This window comes from Chiloscyllium punctatum, chromosome 3 (assembly GCF_047496795.1).
Source record: "Chiloscyllium punctatum isolate Juve2018m chromosome 3, sChiPun1.3, whole genome shotgun sequence".
In the NCBI taxonomy this organism is placed as follows: Eukaryota; Metazoa; Chordata; class Chondrichthyes; order Orectolobiformes; family Hemiscylliidae; genus Chiloscyllium; species Chiloscyllium punctatum.
The window spans coordinates 117149790-117173891 of NC_092741.1; the positions used below are offsets into that span (position 1 = coordinate 117149790).

The 24102-nt window shown below is 42.1% G+C and overlaps 1 long non-coding RNA gene across 1 annotated transcript; it reads right to left on the minus strand.

Annotated features, from left to right (window-relative positions):
- Positions 1-12172: 12172 nt before the first annotated feature.
- Positions 12173-23024, minus strand: LOC140455081 (uncharacterized). Its single transcript, XR_011952766.1, has 3 exons — positions 22841-23024; positions 19585-19774; positions 12173-13565 (listed from the first exon to the last, which is right to left on the minus strand). It is a non-coding gene; the product is annotated as an uncharacterized lncRNA (long non-coding RNA).
- Between the last annotated feature and the right edge of the window lie 1078 nt (positions 23025-24102).

A 24102-nucleotide genomic window follows, 5' to 3' on the forward strand; every position in this document is an offset into this window, starting at 1 on the left:
TTCTAACTGCTTCACTTCTATACTGAAAGGAAATCTTTCAATGATTTACGTTGATACCTCTTTGCAGACGTTGCCTTATGAAAATACATATGCAGGAGATTGAATACATAACTTAAATTCCTCACATTGCCTGAGCAACTCCAAGTACAGTGTTAACTCATTTTTAGAGCTTTGTGACTGGGATTAACAGCTGTGTAGGCTACACGGAATTCTAACTGCCCAGACCTGTCAGCTCCCTGTCCCTTAAATAAAATAATGAGTCAATATGGACACTTTCTCAAATGAATAACTGGGGTGCCTTTCCAAGAGAGTAGAATACATGTGACTGCTGAGAATCTGAAACACAAAACAGATGATCCCCAGTTTTGTATAGACTGTGACAGACGCAGGCCATTCAACTCCTCCAATCATTCAGTAAGATTACTCCACATTACCACTTACCATAATCTTTCACCACCCCTGCCCCGCTTATCAATAATCTGTATACCTCTGCCTTAAGAAATTTCAAAAACTCTACTTTTACTGCCTTTAAGGAAGAGTTCCAAAAGTACTCAACTCTGAGAAAATAAATCACCTTACTTCAGTCTTAAATAGACAACCCCTTATTTCATTATTTTGAAACAGTGATTCCCAGTTCTATACAGTGTATTTGCTCAATAAGAAGTGTCCTTTCAATATTAATGCTAACAAGACCCCTCAGGGTTTTGTTTCATTCAAGCTGCTTTTTGCTCTTTGAAGCTCCAGTAGTTAGAAGCTTACGTTATCTCACCTTCCCTCATTAGCAAACTGCGCATTGCAGGTGTTAATCTGCTCAACTTTCTCTCTCTCAATTGCTTCTGATGTATTTAATTCCCTTCGCAATAAATTATAGCATTCTATTAACTTTCCCAATTTCTTGCTACTCTTTTGCAATTCATGCACCAGGACATCCAGATCCCTTTCCATCTCTGCTTTCCATCTGTCACCATTTAAATAAGAAGTGTCCTTATTTTGTCCACCATTTTCTTTCTGCTAATGGACAATTTCATACTTTCCACACATTATACTCAATTTACTAGTTCTTTACCCATTCACAACCCATTTATATTCCTTTATATTCCCCTTTGTATCCCCTTCATAACTTGCCACCTTAGCTATAAGTGTCATCAGCAAATCTAGCAACCATACTTGTAATAACTTGATCCAAGTTATTTATATAAATTGTAAAAGAAAATGTTGAGGCCCTAGTACTAATCCCTGTGGCACAGCATTCGTTAACCATACTTGTTTTCTCCTGTTATCTGGACAATCTTTTGCCCAGAGCTGAAAATGTGTTGCTGGAAGAGCGCAGCAGGTCAGACAGCATCCAAGGAGCAGGAGAATCGATGTTTCGGGCATGAGCCCTCCTTCAGGTACGCCCGAAATGTCGATTCTCCTGCTCCTTGGATGCTGCCTGACCTGCTGCGCTTTTCCAGCAACACATTTTCAGCTCTGATCACCAGCATTTGCAGTCCTCATTTTCTCCTCGAATCTTTTGCCCACATTGTTGCCTCTTATGCCATGAGTTTTTATATTCTGCAATAACTTTTGTGGCACCTCATCAAATGCCTTCTGAAATTGAAATATGATGCATCCATTGTTTCTCCTTTATTCAGCGCATGTTACATCTTCAAAGAACTCCAATAAATTAGCTAATTGCCTTTTCACAAAACCGTTTGACTCTGCCCTATAACTTGAACTTTTCTGTGTGTTCAACTACACCGTCTTTAATGGTAGCTTCAAACATCATCCCTCTGACCAATGTTAAGCTGACCCTGTTGTTTCCTCTTTTCTGTTTCCCTCCCTATTTTTAAGAAAGGAGTTTCTAATAGTAATTTCCAATCTCGTGGAATCTCAGGAATTTTGAAAAATCTAAGTAACAAATGCTGCCCTCTGTGATTTCGGGTTCATTACCTCATGTTCTGTGATTAGCCACACTTCAGGCCATAAGACACAGGAGGAGAAACTAGACCGTTCAGTGTGCGCTGCCATTCAATCATTTTGTTGTGGATTTTTTTTTTTGCTTTTGTTGCCCTGGAACAGCTTCCTGATGTCCCCCCCCCCCCCCCCCCCCCCCCACAGGAGGCTGGGGCCCCATCTCTCTCCATCCCTGTTCCGTCTCTGGATGCGGCATCGGACTTGGAGCCAGGATCCCTCTGTCAATGTCCAGTGTTGAAGAGATGCAGGACCCACTCAGCATGACTGTCTCTGGTTTGGGGGTGGTGGATGCAGAAGGAATAGCACCAGTGGTGGCAGAAAAGGAGCACATTGCCAGGGCCCTGGGGATGATGTGGGATGGCAGCGCCTGGAGTAGAGAGGGTGAAATCTACAGAGAGGAAAATATGAACTTTTGAAGCTGTTTCATATTTAGTAATATCAAGTTAATTAGCTTATTCAGTATTTATCCATTTATACAATTTATTCAGTAATCCAGGATGCTGCTGGAATGTGGCAACATCATCCAGTTTTCACTGTACCTAGTTCCAAGGGACAATGCATTAAATAAATGAATCTACTACATTCTCTTTTTTTTTTGTTTTTGTTCCAGAGAAGCAGCTAAATTAGTTACAATCTGGTAACTTTTATAAATAGTTGAAGTTTGAGATCCTGGGTACTTAAGACAATAAAGCTGCAAGATTCCCCATTTTTGAACAAAGAGTAAACTTTATAAAGAAAGGAAAGTATCCATGTACAGCTTTATATTCTAGCATCCAGAAGTAGCATGAGGTAACTGAGGAACAGCCAACTGTGGTTAATAGCTAATCCAGTGAGCATCAAATAGATGTAGTCAAAACAGATCCCACACATTTTTCAGCAACTTACACAGATGGTAGAGTTGACACTCAAAACCATCAGCAAAGTTCATTAAGACTTTGTCTTTGTTTCAAGGGACTCCAGTTGTTTTTTTGAAGATCCTAGCTTCAAACTTCAACATGCATTTTGTTACAGACTACTTCAACAACTGCCCACATCCTGGTGGTTCAATCTCTTCCCTGATGGTGTATTTGGTTGCATTCCTGAGGTTGTATTTCAGTACAGAATAGTTAGGTGCTTGTTTTTGACTAGCATGGACACAATAGGCTGAAGAGCCTTTTTCTGTGCTGTAGACCTTATTGACTTAGTTCACACTTACTGTTGATTCCATCCCCTTTCCCTTCCACTGTTTCACATCAAAACAGTCTTCTTGACCCCGAGCTTGACTTAACAAATCCGCATTCTCTTCATTGCCAAGAGTGGCAACTTCACTTTCATGAAGTTGTCCACTTTGCCTGTCTACTGGGAACCCTCGTCTGGTGGTTAGTTCTTGTCCATTGTGCTTTGTAACTTTGAGCTAATCTAAGAATTAGGGTGCTAGTATCCAGTGTAGCATCCTCCTTTACTCGTGACCTGTGTTGAATTCAAATGCTGTTGGATGAATTATATGAAGCATAATCCGTTTTGGGAAAGCTGGAATCTTTCATTGGCAACCGACAATTTCTGCACCTTCAAAATCAGTAAAGAGCAAATGTTTGGGCATCAGCACCACAGCACTCCTGTCATCCAGAGATATTCATGTGGATCGTAAGCCATTTTGTATATACAGGTTATATTAATCTGGCACTCTGGTCACAGTGCTTCCAGGTTTCCAAAGAAGGTACGCTTTACAGGGCAGTGAGGAAGATTTCTAGGCATTTGACTGATGGTCAACTCATTCAATTTATGTTCCCTTAAATTTAAATAAATGTCTGAATTTATGCACTGTTTGCTTTTGTTTCAAGGGAAACGCCTTCAAATAAATAGAAGAGGAATTGGAGTAAAGAAAGGAATAGTTTAAAAATTCCTGTGCTGACCCTCTTGTGTTCCCTCACATGGTCTAACCCTAATACTGCTGGATTTTAGAGGAGCAATCAGTAGCGAGGCCAAAGTATAAATGTTGAGCTAGGACACCAGAATAAATCAATGATTTGCTTTTAAGGTAATAGAACCTACCAAGATGTTCCCGGGAGCGAGTTTTTGAACAAATTTAACACCAAGCCATATTGGATGTTAAGTTTTATCAAAGAGATAGAGGTTTAAAGAAATGTTTCAAAGGAGAAGAGAACAAGCTGGTAAGATTTAGAAGGGAAATTTAGGGCCTGAGTAGAAAATGGGTAAAGAGAAATGGGTAGCCAGTGTTGGCCTAGCCATTGAGGCCCATGTTCTGAGAGACAATTAAAGCAAAGGCCCAACTGCCTAGAGGGGTGGGATACCCACCTGAAAAAACACTTGGGGCTTCGCGGCAGAACATTTAAGATTTCTACTCTACTTGGTGGAGAAGAAAATGCATTCCTGAATTCACTCCTAAACTGCCCAGCTTTAACTGTAAGGTAATATCCCCTCCTGGATTCACCCATCAGAGGAAATCACTTCACCTCATCTACCTTTTAAAATTTCCTAATCATTTCAAACACGTAGATTATGTCAGCTTTCTAAACACAAGGGATTGTAAAGTATGGTTTATGGAATCTTCCCCTTGATTTAGCCCTTGAAATCCAGGCATCATTTTGATGAATCTGTGTTGTAAGTCCTCCATAAGTGTGCCACCCAAAACTCAGTAGAGTACATCAGATAGGTCTGACCAAGACTTTTGACAACTGAGATACTGTATGCCTTCTGTTCTTTTGTATCCAGTATTCTTGAGAGAAATGTTCAAATGACAAATTACCTTTTTTGATTAAGTTTTGTTGTTGCATTTGCCTCTGCACTAATGCTATCAGCATTTAACTCGGCAGATCACAGGTTGTGAAGTATTTTTGAATGTTCTGAAATATTAGGCCTTTCTTTAAGGCAAGTTCACTGGGTGTAGACAGCTGAAGTCTGACCTGTTTCCATGATAAAGTTTGGTTCAAGGATAGTAACGATGGTGTCCAAATCATCCGGAAGGAACCCAGTGTTCCATAAACTCATTCTACTTATAATTTTGGCTAACCTCTGATTTTTAAGGCTCTCACGTGTGAGTCAAAAGCTTCTGAGTTTGGATTCCACTTCAGAGGTTTATTCTAGTGGCTGTACTGAGGGAATGCTGCTTTGTTGAAGGTGTTGTCTTTTGAACGAAGTCTTAAACCAAAGCTGCTCCTTCACTCCTGGAACAAAGTTAAAGGCCCCTCTTTGAAGAAGAGCAGGAAGTATTTTCCTGGTGTGTTGGCTGTTGTTATATATTTAATGGTCAACATCTCTAAAAGCAGATCATTCAGTCACAATCTGTGTCGCTAAAGGAAATTGCTGTGTGCAACCCTTTTAAAAAGTACTTCAATCACTGTAAAGGCTCCCTGAGGTTTGTAAAAGTACTAAATAAGTGCACATCCCTTCTTTAGTTTACATGATGTCAGTAGCCAAAGCAGCCTTGTTGCTGGGAGTCCCCCATTAGTGCAGCCTCCTGTACATGCCTGGCCCCATCTCCAGTTTGAAAGAGTCCACCTCCACCTTCACACCAGTGGGAGGGTATAGCCCTGGCATTCCAGCTGTCAGGCACAGGGTGATGCAGCCCAGTGAATCATTCAGCCTTACGGGTGAGCTGGGAGATTTTAGACGTATTAATATGAAGCAGGTGTACAAGTGTAAGCTGAAGCTGGGACATAGCAGCCACCCTCCCACCACCTGCACTGCAAGTGACTACAGTGCAACAAATGTTTTATTGGCTGAAAAGTATTTGGGTTTTCGTGAGATGATAAAAGCCACTGGAGGAATGCGATTCCTTTTTATTTAATCTGTCAGGAAAGGCAAAAAGAATACGGGACAGTTAAGGGATTTAAAAAAGGCTGAAGAAGTTTCCATCTGATCAGTTCAGGTCATCAAAACTGAGCCAGTGTTACCCTCTTTCTCTATGTCTCTGTCTCGGTCTTTTTCTCTCTGCCTGTCTGCTTCACACTGCATCACTCTCGCAAGTCTCCTTCTTTCTCTTTCACCTGTCCCTCCCCTCCCTTCCACTCACTCCCTGAAACTGAATCTACAGCGGCAATTGCACTGACTTAAACTTGGAAGAAGGTTAACAGCTTCAAATATTAATGAGTGAGTTGTATGGGCCATGTGATAAAAGGGCAACATAAGCCAACATTAAGAATTGAGTCAATTGTATTATTTCAGGTTTCTCTTTGTGTCACAAATTATTCAACAGAATATTTGAGATGTTGGCAATCACCAGTGTGCTTTATTGCATTATTTGAAGATTAGAAAGTGAATTCTTGAACAATTACCTGCTAAGTCCTCAATGAAAATTACAGGCAAGTTCTGACTTAGTCCTAATGAAAGCAACACCGGCAGCCTATACATAAGACCAAATGATTTATGAGACTCTGAAGGATGTGATATTTCAGTTTGCAAACCTGTTTGAATTCGTAACAGAACAAAACCATAATGAGATTTCTTTTTTTTTTCTTTTCAGTTTTCACTGAAATGATGTATTGCTTCCAGTTTGCAAATTAAATAAGTTAATAAATGAGATTTTAATATGTGAAAGGTTATCAAGACCCATCTGTTAAACAACATGAAGCCAACAACAAGAATTTAATAGTTTTAACAGTCTTTTCAGAAACCTTGCAATGCAGGCTGGCTGAAAGGTAAGGACATGCATTTCTGTAGCACCTTCTATGCCTACAGGAAGTCCCAAAGCACCTCACAACCAATACAGTCCTTTTGGCATGCAGTTACTGTTGAAATGTGGCAATCAATCTATACACAGCAAGATCCCACAAATGATAATCAGGCAGTCATATTTGTTGAGGGATTAACTTTCTTTTATTTATTCATGAGATGTGAATGGCACTGGCTAGGTAAGCATTTATTGCTCTTCCATAATTACCCTGGCACTATGTGGTTTTACTGTAACTTGCCATTTATCAGCCCAAGCCTGGATATTGTCCATTTGGGCACAGACAGCTTCAGTATCTGAGTCATCATGAATGGTGCCAAACATTGTGTAATGATTGATGAACATCCCCATTTTGACTTTACGATGGAGGGAATATCATCAATGAAAATGTTGGAGGTGATTTAGCCTTGGCACTAATGTCCATGGCAGTGTTCAAAGTGCCTTAGCAAATAATCCACGGGCATTTTACATTCACCTGAGAAGACCAAAACTAAATTTAACATCTCATTCAAAATGACAGCACCTCTGACATTGCAGCATTCCCTCAATACTGTACTGCGATTTAGCACATAGCCGCTTCTGTGGAGTGAAGCTTAAAACTGCAACTCTCTGGTTCAGAGGCTAGAGAGGCACCCATTGAGCCAAGGCTGTCTACAACTGACCCTATCCCTGATTCCAATTATTCCACCATTGGCAGCCATGCTTTCAGCAAACCTCACTCTGAGCTCTGGACTTCCCCACTAAACTCTCCACCTCTTCTCTCCTCCTTTAACACCCTTTTCAAAATCTATCTGATCATCCTTCCTGATACTTTCTCTGGCATGTGTTCATTTCTGTATGATTCATCCTCCATGAAGTGACTATATTTTCAAGTTTTAAAGGTACTATATATAGTTCTGCACATGGAAGTTATTGAGATGTTGGCAACACAAAGAAACCTTCCTTTGTTCCATCGCTTGGTATATTATGGCATGCAGTATAGAAGGAGGTCATTTGTTTTCACTAAAACTGTTTGCCTTTGTGCATTCCTTTTCCTGTCCTGTTTCAGTCTTCACCTTTGAATGCAGATCCAATTCTATTTGTAACTGCTGGAGAATCGGGACTATCCTCAGATAGTCCTTACACCTGACTACAATAGGTGAAGACCAAGATGGTGAGGTAATGCTCTGCCCCATGGTAGTGGACCTCGTAGGAAGAGTGCAAGTCACCAGTAGTGACAACAGAGAACCCTGATTACGAGGGTTGGATGTCTCTGCTCAGTAAACCAATAATTTGCCAAGTGTCTTAAGGTAAGAGACAATACATTCACTTTTCTACTTGTAGTGTATTGACTCCCAAGCTATATCTACTGCTCTGATTGCTCCCTGTAACTCTGCAGCAATTTAAATGTAATCCTATTTCACCACACTTTTCAAAACTATGACTATAACACTAGTCCCAGGGTGCCACTCCTTGTGGCCCTGTATCAATCTGAACTAATATCATTTTCTCACTCTCTTCTTTAACTCTGTCCTGATTTCAAACTACTGCTGCCTCACTCCCATCCTGTGACTCTATCCCAATTCCAAACTAATACCATTTCCCTGCTCGCTTCCTGAACTTTGTCCTATTCTGAACTAATACCACTGCTCACTCACTTCCTGTAACTGACCTCTGCCCCATTCAGCCTCACACTCTAATTTGGACTGTATTCATGCCATCTATTGAGCATTTTCAATAAATCAGATAAAGCACCAATGAATAATAAACACTAGAGAGTTAAAGAGAATTTTAAACACTCAGTAATTTTATGTTGATGATTTGCACCTTGCATTCATCAGGATAATTTGCAAGACTACCTATTTAAAGGGAAAGCATGAGAGGAAATGCTGATTGTTGGGGAAGTGGTCTCTGGAAGAGGCATTGACATGAATAATGCACCAGTTAATGATAATTGACAGTTAAATATCAGGCTTTGTCTAAATTTTAAACCAGCAGGTTGATTCTGGTTATTAAGGCATTACCATGAGAGATTAACCAGTGAATAGCTGTCACCTATTTTGTTGAGTTGAAAGAGGCAAGGTACGTGTATATGTTCTTACCCCAGAGTAATCTGAAATGAACTGGGCATTTTTCAGGTCTAAAAGTAACAGCCCAAACCCAGTCATGTGTCTGTGTGATACAGGATTGCTCCAATCAAGGTAGTCATTAACCTGCAGGATTACTTTGATGCTCCCTTTTTCAGCATCTACCTTGTACAGTGGACAAATGGCTTGGGCTCTGTTTACAAAGTTGCTCATAAGGTCAATTTTGTAATGTGTGGAACTGTAAGAATGCTCAATGTAAACAGAAGAGATTATGATGATATGGGGCATGGGTGGACTGCACCTGAATGGATAGCTTAATTAAAGGCAAGATATTGGTTAGATAATAGTTAATATTTAAGGAATGAATGCATTTCAACAGTTATCCATTCCTTTTGGGTGAAGAGCACAAGAAAAGTGGCACAACAATGGCTAACAAAAGAAACTGAGGGTGAATGAGAAAAATCATATAAAGTTGCTAGAAAATCTACCAAATCTAAGGATTAGATGCAGTTTAGAATTCAGCGGAGGTGGACCAAGAAATTGATTAAGAAGAGAAAAATAAAATATGAGGGTAAATCTGCAAGAAATATAAAAGTGAACTGTAAGTGCTTTTCATAAGTATATACAAAGCAAGGTGAGTGAAGACAAATTTTGACCCCTTACAGTCTGAAATGGGAGAGTTCAAGTCAGAAACAAAAAAAAAACCCAGAAATTGCTGGAAAAATTCAGCAGGTCTAGCAGCATTGGCTGGAGAGAAATCACAGTTAATATTTCAGGTCCAGTGACCCATTTTCAGAGCAAGACAAAAACAATTACTTTAGTTTTACCTTCACAGAAGAAGACACAATTAACTTGGGGAAAGTGGTGGCAGAGTGGTAGTGTCATTTGACCAATAATCCTGAACTCCAGGAAGATGTTCCTGCGACACGATTTTGAATTCTATCATAGAGGATAGCGAAATTTGAATTCAATAAAAATCTGCCATCCTTACATGGTCTGGCTTATATGTGACACCACATCCACAGTAATGTGATTGACTCCTAGCTGCTCTTTTGGGTAGTTAACGATGGGCAATATATGCTGGCCTTGTTAGTCTCTGAATGAATTTTAAAAAACACAGCGGAAATATGCAAGAGATAGGTTAGATGTTATTCCATTGAAAACAGATTTCCCATGGAATTGAACAAAAGATATTTTTGGGGTTGGGCTGAGCAAAGATCCCATGGCAACACTGACTACTTGACTATATGTTATGTCATTAAAATTGTTCTCAATTGTGTGAATGGCTTAGTTCATAAGACCAATGGATATTGATTCTCTCAATGGCGGATCTAGATTGTTTTGGTGTATTGCCACAGCATAGGTCTCGATGGCTTCCTTGAGTGGTATGTTGGCTCGCAGGGTCAAATAAACCTATTGGAACTGCATTGGAATTTATGTGCGGGTCCCATCTGGCCTTTGTAGGTATGAAGGGATCCTTCACTGTCTGAATGAAAAACTTGCTGAGCACTAGTTGTAACAATTCATCTAATCATTTGACTGATTGGTGTTGTGCAGAGTCGGTCATAGATAAGGGTGTAAAGGACCTTGAGCCCCATGTACTTAACACACTGGTAATGGGCCTATTGTATGTATCTCACTGAAGCACCCACAGCTCTTACACATATCAAGCAAATGATATTTTTGAAGCTTGCTTTCCACCAAGGCTATCTGGTCAGGCTGAGCGGCAGATTCAGTGGATACGAATTTGAGCCTGCCATTAAGAATGGTGAACATTTCATTGATAAGGCTGATCAGCGACGCCTATTCCAGTCTCTTTGTTGGGTTTACTGATATGAATGTCCAGGTTGGCCTTGAGGCCTCGCAGTTCTGGCAGACATTCATGTTCCTTGTGAAAACCAGAGAAGATGTTTGGAATTCTGCAATGTATGGGCCAAATCAGCTGGACATATCTTCAAAGATTCACCGCCTTTGGTGGATATTGAATTTTAGAGAGAAGTTATGAGTACCTGTAGAAGGATTCAAACTCAGCAAATGCCTCTGCCTGTTTGTGGGATAAAAGCAAACCACATTCCTTGTTTTCAGACAGTACATGGTCAGAGATTTACTATATGTATAGTGCCATTGTTAATGTATTGCCAAACCATTTCCAGCTAAGTGAGTTTATGGTGCTGGTGTTTTTTAAATGGGCACTGTTTATAGTCTGATCATCCATTGAAGCAATATAATGGCACAAATGGATCAAATGGAAAAAGAAAGGAAATACATGCACTTCAGACAAAGCACAGCCTCGGCATAGTGTAAATGAATAACCTTGCTAAGAATCTATTCAATCTCATCTCGCATGAACACTTGTATTTACTTTTACATTACTAGTATATTTGGAAATGAAAACTGACACAACATTGAATTTAATAACATCTACATAGAAAATTAAAACAAGCAGTACTAAATTAATGCTATTATTTGTCAAGACTTTGAGTTTAAAACTGCTCCCCTTTTAGTTCTTAATTCCATTCAAGTGCTTAATCATCTATTATGAGGTTGTGGTGATTTATTCACTTCTCCTTTTGGATATTCCACAGCTCTCCAGAATTCACTTTAATTTCTTATTAATATGAAATTTTGTGGGGATTCTTCCATTAGTTTTTAACTAAGCGGTCCTTCATTGAATTCATGCTCAGTATTTAGAAATACTCTCTCTCTTTCTCTTTAGAAGGCTAACTGCTTATTTTCACTATGAGTTACTGTAAGTTTCTTTCTCTAGCTCCAAGCTAAGCAAATCTTCAACCCGTTTTTTTTAGATCCATGAGCTCTATCTCCAAACTGAATTCAGGCTTCCACTTGCATTTACCTCTTTTGCTCCATCATCTCAGTGAGCTGCAACTGTCTCTGATTCTAAATTGAATTGCTGACCTCTTCCTTCACTAAGTCATAGAGTCATAGAGATGTACTGTACGGAATCAGATCCTTTGGCCCAATTCATCCATGCTGACCAGTTATCCTAAATTAATTTAGTCCCATTTGCTAGCATTTGGCCCATATCCCTCTAAATCCTTCCTATTCATGTACCCATCCAGATGTCTTTGAAATGCTGTAATTGTACTAGCCTCTACCACTTCCTCTGGCAGCTCATTCCACACATGCCCCACCCTCTGCATAAAAAAGTTGCCCCTTAGGTCCCTTTTAAATCTTTCCCCTCTCACCCTAAATCTATGTCCTCTAGTTCTGGACTCCCCCACCCCACTGTCTCCTTGCCCTAAACATGTCCCTCATAATTTTATAAACCTCTATAAGGCCACCCCTCAGCCCCCGAAACTCCAGGGAAAACAGCCCCAGCCTATTCAATGTCTCCCCATAGCTCAAACCCTCAAAACCTGGCAGCATCCTTGTAAATCTTTTGTGAACGCTTTCAAGTTACACAACATCCTTCATATTGAGGAGACCAGAATTACAGACAGTATTCCAAAAGTGGCCTAACCATAAGTCGTTTCTTTTTTAGAGCCCATTTCTATGACTTGCATCATAGTTTCTGTTTTCAACGTTGTTGCCAATCATTACCAGAGGCTGCACTGTCATGTATTGCTTGTTTAATGCTGATGGGATGTGGGGTCCCTTGACTCAATCAGCTTCTGAAATACTAATCCCAACGGTTCTCTGAAGAAATCTTGCCACCAAATCATGGCAACTGGTCAATGTTGACTTGTGTTCATTTGGAAATGTAATGAATACAGGAAGTGTACAGAAGCTTAGTCAAGGCAGTGGAGTGAATGTCAAAACTTCCAAACAAACTGACTGACCAGCCAAGCATATGGCAGGATCTGGAGATTGCGCACATTGTCCTATTAGCCATTCCAAAACCCCTCAATATTTTAAATACACACAGGCAGATGTCAAAACTTGCCCACAAAGATGTCCCCAAGGGAAATTCATTCACCAGAGAAAAGTCAACAGACAAATTACACCAAATGATTGCCCCCATAGGCCACCTCTGTGGCATGATGACATACCTGAGATGTTGCAAACAGAAATGTTGATTCACCATCTTTTACCTTCAATACAGCACAGATTGTTTTTGGCAATATCTGTCTGGTTTCACCAAGGAATCCCATATTTCCAAACAGTTGTGAGCTTATTTCCACTTGTAGACTCCATAAATAATCTAAATCTTTCACTGAATCAATGATAGACATAATGGTTCTACCAAGAGGTCCAGAGATATGACATACATTATTCAAGTTCTGAGTCCAACTGGGACTTTATTAGATAGATCTTTTAACAGTAATGAACCCAAGCTTATTTGATTTGTGTTTACGTTAGGATTATTCTCAATCAGGTTTTTCCATTTCCATTTTTAGAAAATCCAAATACTGAAGCTAGAAGTTATATTCTAAGTCATATGAATGGTGAAGCTAGATATTCATAGGAAATGAAAAAAATACTTTTAGGTGCCCAATTATTCTGCCATGCTTTTTTTATCTGCAAGAACTTTGGAACACCTTTGAAAGTAAATATAAGCTAAATTATTTTCAACAATGTTATTAAATTTTGTATTGTTAATCATGAAGACAACATAAAGCAAAATTTGGAGCTGTGCCTGAGAAACACGTTTAAAACTGAGAGTTGTAACATGATGCACAGACTCTAATCACGTAATGCACGTCAGATGTACTTTTATATTTCGTCTTTGAGTTTGTTTCGATTCCTGGAAGAAGTACCCATTTTGCTCCATGCAGACTGTGTTCAGAGTGTTCAATGGATTCTGAGTGATGGGACCACTGAAGCATGACAGGAAAGCAAGATGAGCAGTGTAACATCTGCCTGAACTACGTAACTGAATTCAGTGATTGATTCAACCCAGTCCCAAACAGTGCCTGCAATGAAAAAAAGAAAACGTGTGCCCATGAACTTTTAATAATATTAAGCAGTGAGTTTTGTTAGTAGTTAGCCCATAATCAGGCGTTACAGATTCATCTTGATATAGGGCTGTCTATTACAATGCTTTTTAGCAATATTGTACTTAAATAGACTATTTAGCCCCTCTAGTCTCTACTGATGTTTCTGCTTCAGGTAAGCCTTCCCCCATCCTAATCCCGTCTCATCCAATTAGCATAACCTTTTATTCCTATCTCACTCATGTGATATCTACACACTGCCCCTCAACCACATGGTGGTGAGATCCACATTCTCCCCAATCATTAGTTAAAGATGTTTCTCCTGAATATATGTTTGAATTTGTATCATCTGCAAATTTGGCTGCAGTACACTCAGTCTTTTTATCCACATTACTAACATAGATTGTAAATAGTTGAGGCCCAGAAATGATCCCTGTGGCACTCCACTAGTTACAGTTTGTTAACTTGAAAATTATCTATTCATTCTGATTCTTTAGCCAGCCCTCTAACTAAGCCAATATAGTATCCACAACAACATGAGCTTCTATCTTAAGTAATAACCTTTTATGTCACTCTTGACTGAATGCCTTTTGGAAATCCAAATGCAGTACATCTCCTGGTTCCCCTTTATCAACTCTGCTTGTTATTTCTTCGTGGAACTCTAATATATTTGTCAAAAGTGATTTCCATTTTACAAAACCATGTCAATTTTGCCCGATTGTGTTGTGATTTTCTAAGTAGCCTTCTATCACCTGCTTAACAACAGGTTCCAGTATTTTTCCAATGATAGATGTTAGGTAAGATGGCCTACAGTTTCACATTTTCTGTCTCCCTTTCTTTCATTAATAGGAATGTTACGTTTGTGATTTCCAGAATTTAGGGATTGGAACCCCAATTCAGGAAAAACAGGTGAACTTGCAAGACAACATGAGCATTTCAGACTTCACCAACTCGATGGGGACTGCAGCTGCCTGATCTGTTTGGCTGGCAGATTGGGAGCATCAGTGCTGTCATTCTGAGAGACAACAGCAAGTTGATTATCCATGGAGCCACTGTCATGGTGCCTGAGTCACCCCGATCATCTGTCAGAGAACAGATTGGCAGACTGCTCTGACACGTTCAAACTTTCTTTAAAGTCTGGCATCCACAGCCATGATGGCAAGGTGTCTGACTTAGCAAGGCAGCAGTCTGAACCTCAACTCAGAGCTCTGGTGGAAGCTGCATTTGCTGCAATGAAGTCTGTGATATCTACCACTGAATGCTATATCACAGTGGGTTCCACGGTATACTCACCTATGATGGTGAGAATGGGCTCCAGGCTCAATGTAAAAAACGATGACAAGTTGATGCCTGATTCTCTCTGAGCTTGACATTGAGTGCTGACTTTCTTGTGTGTGAAGTATTTTTTTTAATATGTATCCAGTGTTCTCCAGTAGCTTGGCCAATCCAAGTCCTCTTCTGCAGCAGAACCCAAGTGTGAGCTGGCATCAGTGCCCCAGTCCTGCCTCCTGCACACTTGTGCCCAATGCCACACCAATGCCCAATCCCACCTCTATCACAGCCTCTGAAACAAGTGAAGTGTTTCTGTTTGAGCCTGAGGGGAGTGAGGAAGTGGTCAGAATGGGAGAGGAAGGGGGGGGGGGGAGGGGGGGGAGTGTGTGAAGGTGATTGGTATGAGAGATGAGCTGGATCTGTTTTGGTTAAATTAGTTAACCTCTTGTCCCTGTTTAATCTGGTAGAGGTTATTTCCACATTTAATCAATGAGTGCATGGTGTCAAGTAACAGAACATATTATTATAATAAAGCTCATTGTATATGGACAGCTCCCTGTAAAATATATGTTAAAAAGATAGACATTTGGGGCTGTTTTTAGGAAGCTGAAGATTCCACTGTTCCTGATTATGATTCATTTAGTTTCTCATGCTCCAGTAATAAAGTGCTGTTAGATTTTGTAACATACCTTTCCTCCCAGCTCCTTATAGCCTGTTATTCTGACAGTTAGCATTTTGATGAATGTTAAATTTAGATCCTGTAATTTACTGTGATTAGTGAAACTGTTGGAACTTGTTGCAGTGATGATTGATGCCTTGCAGCTCCCGACTGCTTTCCATGGTGTTTACTATTCCATATTGAGATTGTAACCACAATGTCACAGAGAGTAATGGGAGCTGGGTAGAGTGGGTGGAGGGAGGAAGGGAGTGAGAGACTGGTCAGCGAGGGAGGAGGGGAATGAGGGACTGGGCGGACTGAGGGACTGGGCAGAGTGGGGGGAGGGGAGTGAGGGATTGGACAGAGTGGGAGGAGGAGGGGTGAGAGACTGGTCAGAGTGGGAGGACGGGAGTGAGGGACTGGGCAGAGTGGGAGGAGGGGAGTGAGGGACTGGGCAGAGTGGGGGGAGGGGAGTGAGGGACTGGTCAGAGTGGGAGGAGGGGGGTGAGGGACTGGACAGAGTGGGAGGAGGAGGGGTGAGAGACTGGACAGAGTGGGAGGAGGAGGGGTGAGAGACTGGTCAGAGTGGGAGGAGGGGAGTGAGGGACTGGGCAGAGTGGGAGGAGGGGAGTGAGGGACTGGGCAGAGTGGGAGGAGGGGAGTGAGGGACTGGGCAGAGTGGGAGGAGGGGAGTGAGGGACTGGACAGAGTGGGAGGAGGGGGGTGAGGGACTGGACAGAGTGGGAGGAGGGGAGTGAGGGACTGGTCAGAGTGGGAGGAGGGGGGTGAGGGACTGGGCAGAGTGGGAGGAGGGGAGTGAGGGACTGGGCAGAGTGGGAGGAGGGGAGTGAGGGACTGGACAGAGTGGGAGGAGGGGAGTGAAGGACTGGGCAGAGTGGGAGGAGGGGAGTGAGGGACTGGGCAGAGTGGGAGGAGGGGGGTGAGGGACTGGGCAGAGTGGGAGGAGGGGAGTGAGGGACTGGACAGAGTGGGAGGAGGGGAGTGAAGGACTGGGCAGAGTGGGAGGAGGGGAGTGAGGGACTGGACAGAGTGGGAGGAGGGGAGTGAGGGACTGGATAGAGTGGGAGGAGGGGAGTGAGGGACTGGATAGAGTGGGAGGAGGGGAGTGAGGGACTGGGCAGAGTGGGAGGAGGGGAGTGAGGGACTGGGCAGAGTGGGAGGAGGGGAGTGAGGGACTGGATAGAGTGGGAGGAGGGGAGTGAGGGACTGGATAGAGTGGGAGGAGGGGAGTGAGGGACTGGGCAGAGTGGGAGGAGGGGAGTGAGGGACTGGGCAGAGTGGGAGGAGGGGAGTGAGGGACTGGATAGAGTGGGAGGAGGGGAGTAAATCTGAAAACGCCCACACCTGTATCCTAGTTTGCATCAATTTTAACATTCTCACCTTTGTTTGGTGCTTCATCTCCCTGAGCCCCAACCTCTGAATTCCATCTCAAAATCTCTACTTTTCTCCTCCTTAAAGCCTCGGGTTTTTGGTTACCTTTCTGACTGGCTGCCACATTTTATCACATTGTGACTTTACCTGATTAAAGGCACGCTAACATTACCATGGTCCCATTGTCTCACTTGCACTCTGAGTTGGTGGTTTGGGTATGGAGCTTGAATAACCAAGTCACTGCATGTTGTGACCAAGAACGAAACAAAAACACGACCAAACAGCACTTTTCAGTTTCAGCTGTAAAACTCAGGTGGAGTGAACTCAGGCTAAGGAGGGTGTAAAACCCGAACCAATATTCAAAGGGTGTAACAGCACAGAGTTAGTGCATCGTTATCATAAGGGTAATGAAATAGCTTAAAATATAACGTTGCAAAAGCATGGCCTGCTGGAGGGACAGTTTGTAGCCTTTTGTTTCAAGGTTGAGTGTTCAAATTTGGAGAAGGTGGGATGAGCAGTGAGGGGAGTTGATGGAATTCAGGAGCTGAGGCCAGCTTTATCCATCCAGCTGTCTATAGTCACTGAATAATGGCCCGATTTCTGCCCTGAACTCTTATTCGCCTCGTGCTGTGAATTCATAACAGCTTTCAGCAAGAGTGAAGGTTATAATTCACCTTGGGGGCTGCTTAATAGTCCAGCCTCACCCTTCCCTCTGCCCCACAAGGGAATGCCTGACATTACTTGCAGCAATGTTTAACAAGGCAAATGTATCTTGCTTGCTGTACCTCCTCATCTGGGAGTTAAATAAAGGCTGAAGGTTGTTTGATTCTGTGACCACTGACAGTTGATTTGTACTAACCATGTCCATACTGGAATGTGTTATAAATCCTTGACAGCTCTACTTTTCAAATTTAGACAGTCTCGCTTCCTGAACACTGTGCTTCTTGCCCCACCCTCTCAAGAGCAATTTATGAGAATTACGGCAACCTGATGTGCAGTTTAGTAAATCAGACAGAAATTTGGCTGCTAATGGGTGGGAGCACCCGCGACAGGCAATTTAAAACAGCTCGGTAATATTGTCCAGTCGAAGGATGCTAAAATGTGAGTCAGAGGCAGGGCCTTGTGAACATTTTTCATTCACTGACATATTTCTGCTTCCCAAGATTGGATGAGATAAGGAGTGGCTGGGGGGAGTCAAATGATGAAAGATTTACAGACGGCTTTTTTTTGAGGTGGGATGTTGGATGAGCTATATTAGTTAGGGCAGTGGCTATTCAAGAAGTGTGTGAAATCGATTGTTCCTGTCCATAATTCTCGCTAGGATTTTTCTGACTAACTTCCTCACTGTATGGATTTATAAAGGCCCCATTCATCTCTCAGCTGTCACTTTCCTCTGCCTTCCCCTCCTCCTGCTCCCGCCTCCCTTTCTGCCTAAATGCACTGATCAGCTCCAGCTATCAATCACTGTTTCTCTTCTCTCCATCTAGTTACAGCCTAATGGTGCCTCAAGGCACAGTTCATCATTACTTACTTTTTGCTACCTGTCACAAATCTGGACTTACAAAACCCTGCAACGTAAACTATCTCTGGATTTTGCTACACCCTCAACACATCAACCAGCATAAGACTGTATTCTGTGATACATGCACCTATAGTTCCTGTGCATATACAATGTATACTGTGTGTACAGAATAGTATAATGCATAAAGAGACAATTTTGTCCACATATAGAGTCATAAAGTCACAGAGATATACAGCACGGAAACAGACCCTTCGGTCCAACCCATCTATGTCAACCAGATATCCCAACTCAATCTAACCCCACCTGCCAGCACCCGGCCCATATCCCTCCAAACCCTTCCTATTCATATACCCATCCAAATGCCTTTTAAATCTTGCAATTGTACCAGCCTCCACCACTTGCTCTGGCAACACATTCCATACACATACTACCCTCTGCGTGAAAAAGTTGCCCCTTAGGTCTCTGTTATATCTTTTCCCTCTCACCCTTAACCTATATTACAGAGGAGGAAGTGCTGGATGTCTTGAAACGCATGAAGGTGGATAAATCCCCAGGACCTGATCAGGTGTACCCTGGAACTCTGTGGGAAGCTAGGGAAGTGATTGGTGGGCCTCTTGCTGAGATATTTGTATCATCGATAGTCACAGGTGAGGTTGCGGAAGACTGGAGGTTGGCTAACGTGGTGCCTCTGTTTAAGAAGGGCGGTAAGGACAAGCCAGGGTACTACAGACCAGTCAGCCTGATGTTGGTGGTGGGCAAGTTGTTGGATGGAATCCTCTCAGTATAGCTGTAATGCTATCCCTTATCAAAAAGACCACGCCCCCATCTCTCTTGCCTCCCTTTCTATCCTTCCTGTAGCATTTGTATCCTGGAACATTAAGCTGCCAGTCCTTCCATCCCTGAGCCATATTTCTGTAATTGCTATGATATCCCAGTCCCATGTTCCTAACCATGCCCTGAGTTCATCTGCCATGCCCTGAGTTCATCTGCCTTCCCATGTGGATGCATATAAAATATACACTGTGTGTCTGTCACTACAAGTGTATGATCATTACAGAGACAACATAAGTGCTCCAGGAATAATGACCGGTTCGCATCTTTTTTTCCAGGCCATTACATAGGTCCCATTTGGTTTCAATTTTCTTTATACTCACTAGATCCAACCTGTCCACTCTGCAGCAGGAGGTTACTCGTCTCCAGCTCTGACCAAGCCTCTTTAGTTAACTAAGATGGGCATGGGTTGTTTCAGTGGATGAGGTACCCCACTTGCTGTGGATGGAGTGTGTTTGGCTATTTCCTCTTGACATGAATAGACCATCGCGCAGAGAGAGACAACAATTTGAACTACAATATACAAACAATGAACACTCATGATCACACATTCAACACAATAACAAAAAAATGTTCTTGCTTTATTTCAAAAAGAAACTAAGAGTTCAGAATTGGACAAATATTAATAGGGCAGATATTTCCAGAGTTATGGCAAAGGAGCAGGAAGCCAAGGGCTCCTCTCCTCTCCCAAGGGATCAGAACAGGCACAGTGGGCTGAATGGGCTGTTCTTGTGCTGTTTAGTTTTGTGGAGGACATTCAATTATTTTCCAGTTAAAATTATTGAAAAGCATATTCCCATTTAAACTTATTTTTATTCTGCTTTGAAACAGTTAATTCTTTAGGCAACATGAAAATGCTGCATTGACAGCTGCTTCAGGGAGGAATTGTTCCAAATATCTCTCAAAGTGTGGGTGTTGCTGACAAGGCTGACACCTCCCCATCATAGAGCCGTGCAGCACTCAAAACTACCTCAGAGTGCTGACAGTGATGCATAAGTAGTCACATTTAGAGGTTCAGACCAGATAAAGATGACCAGTTTAATAAAAGCAAAATGCTGCGACGTTGCAAATCTAAAATCAAAACACAAAGTTTTTTGAAGAAACTCCAAAGGTCTGGCAGCATACGTGGGCATAGAAATAGTGTTAACATTTCAGGTCTGCTGTGAGTCTTTTTCAGAGTCAGTTTCCCCTCCTAACTGATATCAGTTAACCAGTTGGGTTCACAAGTACATGATAGAGTCATGCTCACTTTTAATAAAGCCAAGCTCTTGGTCCCAGACTTTTTAAAAATTCAAATTTAATTCTGAAATTGCAGTTGCTGGTTTTGGACTCTCATTCCCTCAGTTATAAATCAAAAGTTCTATAATGCCAAGGGCTGGTTGGAATTATGGTGAAAGCGAGGACTGCAGATGCTGGAGATTAGAGTCGAGAGTGTGGTGCTGGAAAAGCACAGCAGGACAGGCAGCATCCAAGGAGCAGGAGAGTCGACGTTTCGGGCAAAAGCCCTTCATCAGGAATGGCTGATGAAGGGCTTTTGCCCAAAATGTCTATTCTTCTGCTCCTTGGATGCTGCCTGACCTAGATGGAATTGTGCTTATGAACGGGTGGATTGTAATGGGAGGTGGATGTATCTAACATTCTCTGCAACTTGCCTGGCCAATGGTCATCACTGCCAAGGGTCACATGCACAATGAAGCTAGGATATTGGCATGAGTGCCAGCTTCCTACTCCTGCTAATACTGCAACTTCTTGTGGCTGTAACAACAGTAATGTTTTAGAGCTTTTAACTTTGTACAATGTCCCAAAGTGTTTCATGCTAGCATTAGCCAATAAAATCTGACACAGATTAGATTAGATTAGATTAGATTACTTACAGTGTGGAAACAGGCCCTTCGACCCAACAAGCCCACACCGACCCGCCGAAGCGTAACCCACCCATACCCCTACATCTACCCCTTACCTAACACTACGGACAATTTAGCATGGCCAATCCATCCTGACCTGCACATCTTTGGACTGCGGGAGGAAACCGGAGCACCCGGAGGAAACCCATGCAGACACGGGGAGAATGTGCAAACTCCACACAGTCAGTCGCCTGAGGCGGGAATTGAACCCAGGTCTCTGGCGCTGTGAGGTGCCACATATAAGTGGCCAATCATAGAGCCAAAGAAATGAGCTTAAGGAGGGGGTAGGTTTAGGTAGGGAGCACCACCACCTGCAGGTCCCCTTACAAGCCACTCACTATCGTAATTTGGAAATACATCACCGTTCCTTCAGTGTCACTAGTCAAAACTGGAGCACCTTCCCTAATAGCATTGTGGACTACAGCAGTTCAAGAAGGCAGCACACCATCAACTTCTAAGGGCAAGTAGGGACGACATTAATGTTGGCCTATCCAGTAATGCCAATGTCACATGAATAAACAAAAGGAATTCCTGAGATAAGGACCCAGGTAGCTGAACAAAAGCCATTAGGACTGGAACAATGAAAAGTGGGAATGTGCAAGAGATCAGAATTGGAAGGTTCAAGCCAGGATAGCCTGGATTCCCGAATAGAAATGCATCACAAGTCTACATACACACCACACTTTCCCAGTGCAAAGATAAGGAAGGTAAATTCCCACAGGATCCTGTAACAGATGCTTACACAGAGCGTGGGGCGGGGAGAACCTCCAACAGCCATTGGGAAAAACTGAGCCTTGGGGTGCCATTGGGAGATTCAGAATGATGAAGGTGATACTTATGGAGGTTAGTTAGTGTCTGATGGTGCTCATTGCTTTGACAACTCTGCAGGTAATGGTGGAAGGAAAAGCTTGTATATTTCTGTAGCAGCGTTCAGAACCTGAGGATATCCCAAAGTGCTTCACAGTCAATTAAACACTTCTGAAGTACACTATCATAGTGCATGCCAGCCAATCTTCACAAGCACTATTGTGCTAACTGAGGATTAGAAATTCCCCTGTTTTTCCTAAGTTTCAAGGGACCTAACATGTGCCTCCAACAAAGCCGATAAAGCTATCCATGACATGGTCCTTCTGACAGTGCAGCATTCTCTTACTGCCACACTGAAGTGTTACTCTGGATGATGTCCTCAAAACCCTGAAATTGTTGAAGTCTGGAATGCCTGAACTCAAAACCTTCTAATTAAGAAGAAAGATGAATGATGGCGATAGTGACAGAGTTCAATGCTAGGTAATGAATTATTCCATCATTTATTTCAGCCACAGGGATGAAGCAGCAAAGTGTTGATCCACAATGCTCTTATTTAAACTCTGTTTCAGGTGCAACCTATTTGACAGGAAGGCATAGGTTGTGGCAAATAACTTTGAGAGAAAGGAGAATCTTTTTGTTTGTATTGCAGCAACAGATTTTCTACATCTCAGTCTGGCATTCAATCCTGATCATTCAAGACAGGGCTGGATAAACAAAAAGAAGGGAAGGACATGCTGATAGAGTGAGATGAGAAGGGTGTGAGGAAGTTAATATGGAATATGAACACTAGAAAATTAGAAACAGGATTAAAAACAAACTCTTTCAATGGGTATTTACCTCTTACTCTCAAGATGCTCTGAAAACCTACCTCTTTGACGAAACTTGAGGCCATCAATAGTTCCTCTGGCTCAGTATCAGATAAAGCTCATGTGAATTGCCTTGTAATATTCAAGGAGGGAGGTTACATTATTTGATCATAGTGATGCATTCTAGCCTGGAGGCTAGTTCCTTCCATTGATGCTGGTGATGAAAGTGCAGTGATCTGTTCAATCTTGCACAGCCTTGACATAGCATTCTTGGCAGCAGGGCAGAAACTAGTCTATTATAAAGATTACACGGGCTTGAATCTCGCATCGGGTGAATAAAACTCAACAAGTTCACTTCAGACAGTTTGAAAACCACACAGCTGTCTTTATGGTGAAGAACTGTAAATATAAAAACATAAGAACAGGAGGTTCCTCAGCCTCGAGCTATCCCATTATTCAATTATGTCATGCTTGGTCAGAGTCTTAACTCCATCCATCTGCCTCATCAGCGTTAATAATTTCACGAAACAGAACTATCTGTCTTGCAGCCTGAATATCTTGTTGGGAAAGAAAGTTTCAGATTTCCATCAACCTTTGTGTGTCAATGTGCCTCTTGACATCATCCCTAAATGACCTAGCTCTAATATTCAGATTCTGCTTCCTTGTTCTGGACTCTTCCACTGGAAGAAATACTCTCTCTATCTATTCTGAAAATCCTTTAACAGCCTAAACACTTCAATTAGAACACTCCTTAATCTTCACATTCGAGGAAATAAAGGACTCGTCTAAAAAACTTGGCCTCACAACTGAATCTCTTTTGTCCTGATTTTGCTCTGGTCACATTGTTCATTTTTCCAGACTGAACACAGTCCTCCAGCTGGGATCCACAGAGAATCTAGCCCTTTCGAATCCAGCTCTGAATCAAAGGCCAATAATCTATTAGCTTTTTATTCATTATTGCTCTATACCTGACTTTCACTTACACTATCAATGACCATTTGCAACTTTCTGCTCCCATCCACATCTATTTCTGAGCGAAGGGAGGCCTCACAAGGGTAAAGTTATTAGTGTCCTCCTCTTGTTGCCTCTTTGTTTAGACTTTGCCACGTATAGTGGATTCTTTTCCCCTCTGTCCTCCCACACAGCCATTTTGAGCTTAACCAAGGCCACTTTGAAGAAGACACCAACAGTTGACTCCAGCACCCTCCAATAACTGGGATCTGATTGGACAGATACCTGGAGATTTCATCACGTGTCCTCTTGTCTCCAACTGCCCCATGCAGTTAGAGGTTCCTTGTCAACTGTTTTATCACAAAAAAAATGA